Genomic DNA, 10,053 nt, shown 5'->3' on the forward strand with positions numbered 1-10,053 from the left:
AGGAAGGAAGGAAGGAAGGAAGGAAGGAAGGAAGGAAGGAAATGAAAAAAGTAAGACAGAGACATGAGGTACAACATCAAGGTGCATTGGGACAAGATGAGTATATGCAGTAAATGCCACGGGACCCTTCCACTCACACCCATGAGGGACCACGTCATGGAAAGCATTCCCAGTTTGCTCCCTTAAGATCACCATTCCTCCACCCTGAGATTCCCCCAGAGCATTCCTTGTATCCGCTATGGCCTCTCATCTCTCCAGAAATTGAGGTTTGACCAACTCAAAGATGCGATTATTTGCTTTAAATGCTTACAAAAGAATATAGTGGGAGGGGATTCATTTCAGCTAAGGATGCTAAGAAAAAAGAATGCCTTCTCCAACTGAGGGGAAAAAGTGCCTTACAATAATACAAGGAAATTTTGCAGATTTAAAACAGCTTGGGCCATGGTCACTCCCAGCCCTGCCTGCTTTTGACAGAATCACCTGGAGAGCTTGAAAAACACCAAAGCTGGGACCACTCCCTGCCCTGGGATGTGGATGTATTTGGTCTTGGGTGCAGCTTCTTTACCAAGTCCCCAGGGATGGGATGTGTGAAATTTGGAAATGAAACTCTGATTATAACTCGTGTCCTGAGCCAACTGGTGTCGGGGCTTAGTGACCATGCAGGCCAATAAGGATGAAATATTGGTTAATGTCGGGGTGCAAAGAAATGTCTCCTTTTTAGGGCCATGCCTCCAGGAGCCTGCATCCATACTGCTCACCAGATGCACACAGCTAATGAAGTGGAAACATTGCATCCAGAAAAGGGTGGTACTCAACGTTCATAACGAGCCATCAGAGTCTAACACGTTGGTGGTGGGCACAGCAAACCCAAGGAAGCCCAACAAGTTCGTAGTGGGGACAGCAGTCTGCTCAGGGTCTTCATGCATCTGAATGACTTGACCAGTCAATCGCCCCTCCCAGTGGACCAAGGGTTTTGAATGGCTTTGCTTAACCTCTTGAACTTTGCGTGTATCTGACAAGGGACATGGTCATGGTGATCTCGGTGCATTTGGGGAGGATTCTATGAAATCTGTGGAAAGAGCCTGGTACTCTGATGGCTCGTTATGAACGCCAAGTATCACCCTTCTCTGGGTGCAGTGTTCCCACTCCATTAGCTGGTGTCCTGAAGTTGCACCTGATTTGTCTCCCTACTTACACGCTGAGGGACGCAACACCTTGCTTCCCTTGCAGAGGGCATGTCACAAACCTCACAAAACTCTGAAAATTCTTGGCCACAGCAACGGTCTTGAGTGGGGGATGAGAAATGTATATATTCCCAATGCCCTCCTCCTTCTCTTTCTGTGGAGGGTATTAGTCCAGTCCTTGACATTTTCTGACATGTACCCCAAAAATGTATCTTCTCAAGGCTTCCCATTTAATTCCCCTGGGACCTGTGATCTACACTTTAATTTTAACCATTATTGAATCTACATGTCTACCTATGTATTCGTCTATTATCTATCTATCATCTATCCATCCATCCATCATCTATCTGTCTATCCATGTATTCATCCATTATCTACCTATCTACGCATATATCATCTTTCTATCAATCCATCCATCCATCCATTTATCTATCATCTATGTAGCCATCCATCTATCCATCTATCTACCCATCCATCTATCTAGCCATCATCTATCAATCCATCTATCATCTATCCATCCATTGATCATCTATCTATGCATCTATCCATCCATCCTATATATATATATATATATATATATCATCTATCATCTATCCATCCTATTATCTATCTAACTATCATCCATCTATCAGCTTTCTATCTACCTATCATCTTTCCATCTATCTTTTTTTAAAAGATTTTATTTATTTTCCATTTGAGACACAGAGAGAGAGCACACAAGTGGGGGTGGGGAAGGGAGAGGGAGAAGCAGCCTCCCCACTGAGCAGGGGATCCCCCCCATGCTGGGCTCCATCCCAGGACCCTGGGATCATGACCTGAGCTGAAGGCAGACACTTAACCAACTGAGCCACCCAGGCACCCCTTTCTTTCTATCATCTATCTATCTATCTATCTATCTATCTATCTATCTATCATCTATCATCTATCATCTATCATCTATCATCTCTCTATCTACCCAAACATCTACTGATATGTATTAATATACCGACCACAAATAACACAGGTGGGATTAACTCGCACATTTTCTGAGAGCAGATCTCAAGTTGTTCCCCTGCAGGTGGCTGTCAGAAGAAAAGAAACAGGGTCTGAAACACAAATGAGGAAGAAAGAACGTGTCTCTTCTGATGAGAGACCACAGGGCAGGACAAAGCGTGTCAGAGCACAAGCACCAGAGGGCAGGAGACAGTCCCTGTGGCCAAGGCCAGGAGGCAGCAAGAACATTGGCTCACAAGGAGATCCTTAAGTCACTTCACTGAGCGTGTGGTCTTTGTCGTCCAATGTTCTCCTGCGTATCCTTGAAGGGTCATAGCCAGAACCTTATTCCAGAGGAATGGCATGAGGATGTTCTATGAAGTCTCCTGTGTATGAGCCCCCCCTGGGACAGGGGCTCTGTTTAACTGGGTTCTCCCACGTGGACTACCCAGCCACCCCAAACACTCAACTGCCCAAAGCCAGTGCAGAAAATGAATTTCACCAGTCACTTAATATATTACTTGAACACTTTAAAAATAAAATTCAATCAACAGCCAGCCGTCCCGGCCAGAGGCAAGCTCAACCACCGTTCTGTCTCTCGCTCCCCCAGACGTGTCTCTTCAAAAGTTTGTGCTTTTAATATAATGGAAATCGTGACCATATTTCTCGAGGCTAATGAGAAGTCGAGAGTTTCTTTATATTTTTAATATAAAAGGGAACATTCTCTGCCCCTGAGAAAATATTTATGAGAGAAGTAACCGAATGAAGAATCAGCTTTCCTTTTTATTTTCCTTCCGAGCCTCAGATTCTCCTGTTTGTTCAGAGAACTAATTAAATATTTAAAGCAGTCATCCTGTAGAGATTTATCTTCGTTAAGTGTTCCCGTAAACTGGGGAAAAGTGCAGGGTGGGTTGCCACCTTCCACAAATCCACGGAGGAAGGACATTTGCTAGGGTTGGGGGAGCTTTGAGGCGGCTGGCTGCACAGGAGTGAGACAACACGCGAGCCTATGGGTTGATATTATGCAACTGCACCTTGCCGCCGGATTCCCATGGTCACCTGGCCCCTTGGAGAGCTCACCGTAGCAGGTCATGATTCTTGCACGTGACCAAGGCAGAATCTGCTGTGCACCGAGGAGGGGATGGGCCCCCTTCGAGGGTTTTTAAAACGAAGCAGTAAAAAGCTGGCTGTGGTCGCTGAGTACGACTACACTTGAAAATGTGGCTCCAAGGGGCCAACAACAGTCACCACCAGGAACGTGAGGCAACGTTCTTCGCTGTGGACCACGTTTCTCGTCCACGTTTTCCTCTGGGTGGCTCAGAAGGCAGGGGACAGCTGACCCTGAAATGCTACAGATTCTTCCCCGGAACACGGACCGTAAACTTGCACGGATCCCGACTCAGAGTCACGTGCAGCGCGGAGATTCAAGAACACGTCTTCCCGCCATCTTCCCTGCAAATCTTCCGCGCACAGAGGTGCCAGGAATGGCCAGCATTCCCTGTACCGACGGAAGAAAGTTGACTCCAGACTTTGAAAGAGAGGAGAAGGCAAGGGGGTCCGCGCTCAGAGACGGAGACCCTTCGCTCTTCTTTGTTCTCACCTTTATTGGTGCTTCAGGGTAATCATAAATCTTTATTACTCTGTTTCTCAAGCACACGAGGAGTGACGAGGGGCCTTACAGAAAACAGAAGAGTCTGATTATGGGAAAGATACAACGTGCTGATGAGTGCGTTCTGTGAGTTCTGCTAAACATAGCTTAGGGGACAAGGCGTGCATCTCTTGGATCCCAGGGCGGCTGTTTGGACGAAGAGAGCTCCGGGGAAGGTACCTCCCTGCGGCATTCCAGCTAGGCAGAGAGGTCGTGCGGGGCCTCCGCCCTCCTCCGAAACCTTCCCCCGCCCCCAGCGGCCTCCGCGTTACATTTTAGCAAGACAGGTACGATGGATGAGTTCATGCTCTACCTTAACCCCAACACAGAGAAAACACGGAATTGCTTATTCCAACAGACCAGGTTTTTAAGAAAACAAAAAACAAAACATGACTTATCTGAGCTTCCTTCAAACCCCTTTCATAGGAAACACACACGATTTGGGTGGTTGAGCCTTTTAGAGAAAGACTGATGTTTCCCTCTTCCCCGAGGACACCTGGCTATAGCAGGGTGGACCTTCTCTACCTCCTGAAGACAGAGTTGGAAATACGCGGACAGCCCAAATCGGAGCTGCCTGTGTCTTGTCCTGCTGACACACACGAGAAGTGCAGGGATCTGATGGGTAGGTGGGCACTTAACCCATGGGGGAGGTTGCATGGTGAACTGCATGCGTGGCAGCTTTCCACCAAAGAACATTCCAGAATGCAGATCCTACATACCAGGGACAAACCCGCCACCTACTCCCTAAACAAAATCCAGTTCATTCCTTCCTCTACAGCTTGTGCACATGCCTCTCTCTGACCATGTCCACAAGAGGAGACCCCTCCCGCCATGCGTGAGATGCCACACAGAGACCTCCCTGGCGTGGCACGGGGGGAGAGGCCGTGGTCCACAGTGGGAGCAGACAGGATGACCGAGGAGGCCTCCTTTTGTCACGGGAGGACGAAGCTGGCACACACCCACAATGGAGACATTCCAGTACCTCCCACAGACAGGAAACCTTCAGGAGAAAGGCACAGAAAGCCTTGTTCTATTTGGCTGAAACCAAACTGTCCTTGGAGCACGTGGCCTGGAGCCTCTGAGAAAGTCTCCACGCGAGAGACCTGCTGGCTCACTTACGCACTGAGAAGGTATGCTTAGAAGTTCTTTTCTCACAGACCTAAGTGCTCGGGGAACAAGGAAACTGTGTGCCTTTCCTACGGCTGCCCTAAGTAACAAGGGACCCAAAACCGGGTAGCGTTGAACATCAGACATCCATCCTGTCTCAGGTCTGGAGACCAGAAGTCTGAGATCCAGGTGGGGCAGGCCACTGAGATGAAGGCGTCCCCGGGCTGGTGGCCACGTCCCTCCCGTCTCTGCCTCCGTCCTCACGTGGCTTCTCCTCTGTGTCCGTGTCTCCTCTTGTGTCTCTTACGAGGAGACCTGTCATTGCATTTAGGGCCACCCGGATCCAGGATGAGTTCATCTCAGAGCCTTCCCTTAACCACATCTGCAAAGACCCTGTTTCCAAGTAAGGCCCAGACCACAGGCTCCCCCCACATAACGTCCTTGCGCCTGCGCCCTAGTCTTGGGGTCTGGGTTGTGGGAGAAGCAAAGCAAGAAGCACCTTTCCCTCTTCTGGAAAGCTCTGCTGGGCGGTCACTTTTAAGAGGCACAGAATGACTCACAACACGTACTGGCGACACTTTCCCTTTCCCGGCTGGGTCTTTGCACCAGAGACACGTAACTAAGAAGGGATATTCCAAACCATGCCCCATAGGGTTAATGAGGTTGAAATGAACAACAACAGAAAGGCTGATTCTTCAAAGACTTGTGTCTCCTTTATCAGCTAGTGTGTCTTCTCGGGCCCCACCAACAAACCCACTGGCGGGCTCCGGCAGAAGCCTGAATTGAAGGTCAACTGATAGGGTTGTAGCTTAAGAACATTCCTTACCAGAGATAAGGAGCCCAAGACCACATCTGGCTTATCCCAGTTCTGGGAGCACGCCCAGGGCCCGTTCTCGTCCTAAGATAACCTCCTGACTCAGAGGCTGAATTTTGCCTCCCTGTGGGGTTGAGCATCCACCCCACAGTGAACACGAGATGTAGGTTCCATATATGTTTTCCCAATGCACGTGCTCCATGTTTCCTCATGAGTAGTGATACATTTCCCTGCCCTTTTCATCCAGATGTGTGCAGTCTCAACCCCAATGTCATAAAACGCTTGTCCTCTGCCCCTTCGGGGAGGTGGATTCAAGGCCGGCTCGCCCAGCTCCTCAACCGGCAGCCTCTCGAATAAACCCTTTGCTTGCTACAAAGCTGCTGTCTCAGGGATTGGCTTTCACTTGCACCAGGCAGATGGGCTTGGGTTAGTAAAAACCATGTGTTTCCACCTCCATGTCACCTGCCCACCTCGCTACCTGGACAGCACACGGCAAAGCTTCAGCAGACCGGCCAGGGGTGTCCCCATCGGACACATTGGTCTCTGCCCTGAAATCTATACTGGGGAAAAAAAAAAAAAAAAAAAAAGGGAGGGCCCAGCTCCTTGCCCTCTCGACTTTGCACACTTGCGGGAAACATCTACAAGTTGCCTCGTAAAGGAAATCGTGGAAAGCCACGCACGTCTTGCTTTGCAGCTCCTGGGCAGTCCCAGCACGTGCCTGGAGAGTGGGGAGCTGGGCTAGGATCGCTCAGTCACCGGTCCCTCCTGAACCCAACCCCTCCATTCTCACGAGTCTGTTCCCATTCCCCACATGACAGCCGTGGGGAAGTCAAGGGAAGCAGTGTTTTGCATTTTTATTCCGGAGGCTCTGCGTGGAAGCTCGGATGATGCATTCAGCGTACAGGAATTATGGAAGAGAGGGTTTTCCATGTCCTTAACTCATCGGAGTGATCCCACAGCTCAGCGCATGGGTATTTACCTCTCCCCAATGGGACGGATGCCGGTTCTTTTGAAGATAGAGTTAACACACTCCTTTCTGTTCAAGGCTCAGAATGATTTGCTCAAAACAGTGTGATTGTCACTCCTTTTAATTCCTATAGAGAAAAGGGAAGTGAGTCTGGTGACAAAAAGTTCCCTTCCCCCACCCCAAATCAGAACATCTCAGGACTATGGGGATTATAGGGAAACCGGGGGCCAAGACCCAATTTTTCCTTGACGTCCAACTCATGGGGTGTATTTGTCACCAAAGGAACAGAATGCCTGCCTTACGGAGTCACGTCCTTGCTGGGTAGTGGAACCCACGGGAATGCACCGCCCCAGGAAAACAGGCGATATCTGGAGGCATGTGGAGAAGGCGGGTCTGCAGCTCCACCCTCCTGGGAGCAGGAACAGGAGGTCCCGACTTTGGACCGAGAAGCGCAGAATTCCAAAGTGGTGGCCACGGGGCGGAATAAGAAACAGGGAGGACACAGGATGCTATAGGAACAAAGCAGGCACTGACCGCCCCCTAAAGTGCAACATGAGTATGCACAGGAGACCGGGAGGGGCGGGGCCCCCAAATGGCCGAATGCACAGAGTCAGGAAGCACTCCCCGTGGCCGGAAAAGGTGGGTGGCAATGACCGCAGAACTCCATGAGAAACCTCAATGTCCAGGAGTCCTGATCCATTTGGGAATGTGCCAAATGACATCTAAATTCCAAGTGACTGTCGGGGAACCCAAGGGGTGTGGACACTGAGTGCAGGGTCTGAATTCCAGCATGACTCAAGCCAGAGAGTAGCAGCTAGGACAGCCAATTGCACGAATGGACACGCACATTTGGTGGGCACTTGGCTGATGGTGGGCACTTGGCCGATGACATGAGGGGTGTGAAATAAATCAGGTCTCAGGACCCGTCACACGCATGGGGATGAACTGAGGGTGACTTACAAGTTCTTTTAAGGCCGCTAAGGAAAGAGTTCCTTTGTTCCAGACTGACATTCTCAACAAAGGGCAGAAGACGGGCCCTCTTGCTTTCGATGCCGGCCTGAAAATAGGTGAAGACAGGGTCCGGTGAGGCAGTGCCCCCAAACAAAGGGGACGGCCAGAGATACTGTCTTTAGGGACAAGTGGAAATTATGTAGAAGATGGTCCAGAAGTTGTCAAGAATTCTGCTGAACCGGTTTCCAAAAATCTTACATCCATGGTCACTATAGGAGTTTCCTGGGGCAGACATAACAAAGTATGATAAACCCAGCAGCTGACAACAACTCATGTCTACCCAGCTCTGGAGACCCGAAGTCTGAGATCCAGGCGGGGCAGGGTCTCTGAGATGCAGGCGGGGCAGGACCACATTCCTTCCCAAGGCTCCAGGGGAGGGTCCTTCCTGCCTCTTCTGTGTTTCTCCTCCTCTGTCTTTCATACACACCTGTCATTGGATTTAGGGCCAGCCTGATCCGGAACGCTCTCATCTCAGATCCTTCACTAAAGGGCATCTTTGCCCACATCTTTTGTCATAAAAGATCATATTCACAGGTCACAGGGATGAAGACGTGGACCTAATTTTGAGCAAGCTGCCATTCAGCCTACTACAAGTGCTTTCGACACATAGGAGGGTTCAAACCCACTATTACATTATTTTCTTATTTCCTACATGAACCACACATCTTAACAGGAACAATTGGAACACTTATGGAACAGTTATTAAGTTACTAAGGCTTTTCCGTGAGCTTATTTTATTTTCACTACAGCCCTAAGAAGTTGGTCCTTTATCTCTACGATGTAGACAGAATGTGTGTGTCCTTCCAAAATCCCTATGTGGGATACTGAATCCCCAGTGGTATGGGATTAGGAGGTGGGGCATGGGCACACCCCCAGTGGGAGGGGTTTAGCTCATGAGGATGGAGCCCCATGATGGCATTAGTGTTCTCATAAAAGAGGCCCCCAGAAAGCCCCCTCGTCCCTTCCTCCATGTCAGGACACAATGGGAAGACATCTATCCGTGAACCAGGAAGGGGGTTCACACCACACATCACATCTGCAGGTGGATGTCCAGCCTCCAGAACTGCCAAGACTAAATGTCTCTTATTTGTAGGGCCCCCAGTCTGTGGTGTCCCGTTATAGCAGCCCCAGCAGACTGAGACTGTCCATTTTATAGGCAGCGATATGAGGAAGGATGAGCCAGCATGGGATTTGGGTTCTGTCTCCAGAGTGCGTGAAGTCAACCATGCCTAGATCCCTCAGCCCTCCTCCCAGGGCCCAGCTGTACGTCTACAGCTCACTGGAATGCTGACCCCCTTGGAGTTATCTTAGTGCCCACGACAATGCTGACTTTATAGTCATCATGTCCCTCAGTAATCAATTTCAGCTGTCGCCATGACTACAGTGTAAACGCCACATTACAATAATCATTGCGAGTCCCACCCGGTTTGTGATCCTTCCAACATCACCAATTAGTTGATTTCCCCCATGAAAACAGTTCTTGAAAAATAAATGAGCAGTGCTGTAAAACTCATCAAAACGGCAACGCTCTGAAAAAATCTTATGTTCCCCGCTCCCCCAGGCTAAACCCAGTTTTGAGATGTTGACGTTGCTAATGATTTCTACCATTTTGCTGTAATCACCAACAACCCTGGTTTTCATTGCCAGGAGGTACGCACAAGGGAAACGAAGCTGGGGGAAGGCGGGGCGGGGCGGGGGGGGGGGCTGGTGGTGGTGGATTATTCTGGAAGACAAATGGTGGGTCCTCCACCATCGTGCAGGATCCATTGGGAGCCATGCGGTAACCAGGTTGGGTATGCGTTTGGTGTTTTTTTAGGGGCACCATTTCACTCGCTATGAGTGTAATAATAGAGGTAGACTCTTTATGCTGGAAGTTGGTACATGATAAGCAATGAAAACTGTCTGGTTCCTTTGCCCATCACTACAATGAGCCATCAGAAACCCCCGGCGCCACACCATCTCCAAGCAGGTGGACACCTCAGTCAAGCCACCTGGTTTTCCCAGACATCAAGCTTCTCATCTTCACAGTAAAGATGAACTCTGAGCTCTCAGAGCTCCTTCCATGTCTAAAGGACCAGATGAACCTTGATTTTTTTTGCCTATTGGGCACCGTCCAGCTGTGGACACAAGGTGTCCTCTGGGCTGCCTTGTTGATGATCCATGTGTCATCGGCAGCGTGACGGGAATGCAGGTGGTCAAGAACTCGGCCAAGAGCAAGGGCCATGGTCCACCTCCAGAACACGGTTCTCATTCACAATGTGAAATGGTTTGTGGCCACCATGGAAGAAGACACATCCACAGCAGGAAGGAAGGAAGGAAGGAAGGAAGGAAGGAAGGAAGGAAGGAAGGA

This window comes from Callorhinus ursinus, unplaced genomic scaffold (assembly GCF_003265705.2).
Source record: "Callorhinus ursinus isolate GAN/ISIS: 27379988/994484 unplaced genomic scaffold, GSC_fseal_2.0 scaffold16, whole genome shotgun sequence".
Lineage (NCBI taxonomy): Eukaryota > Metazoa > Chordata > Mammalia > Carnivora > Otariidae > Callorhinus > Callorhinus ursinus.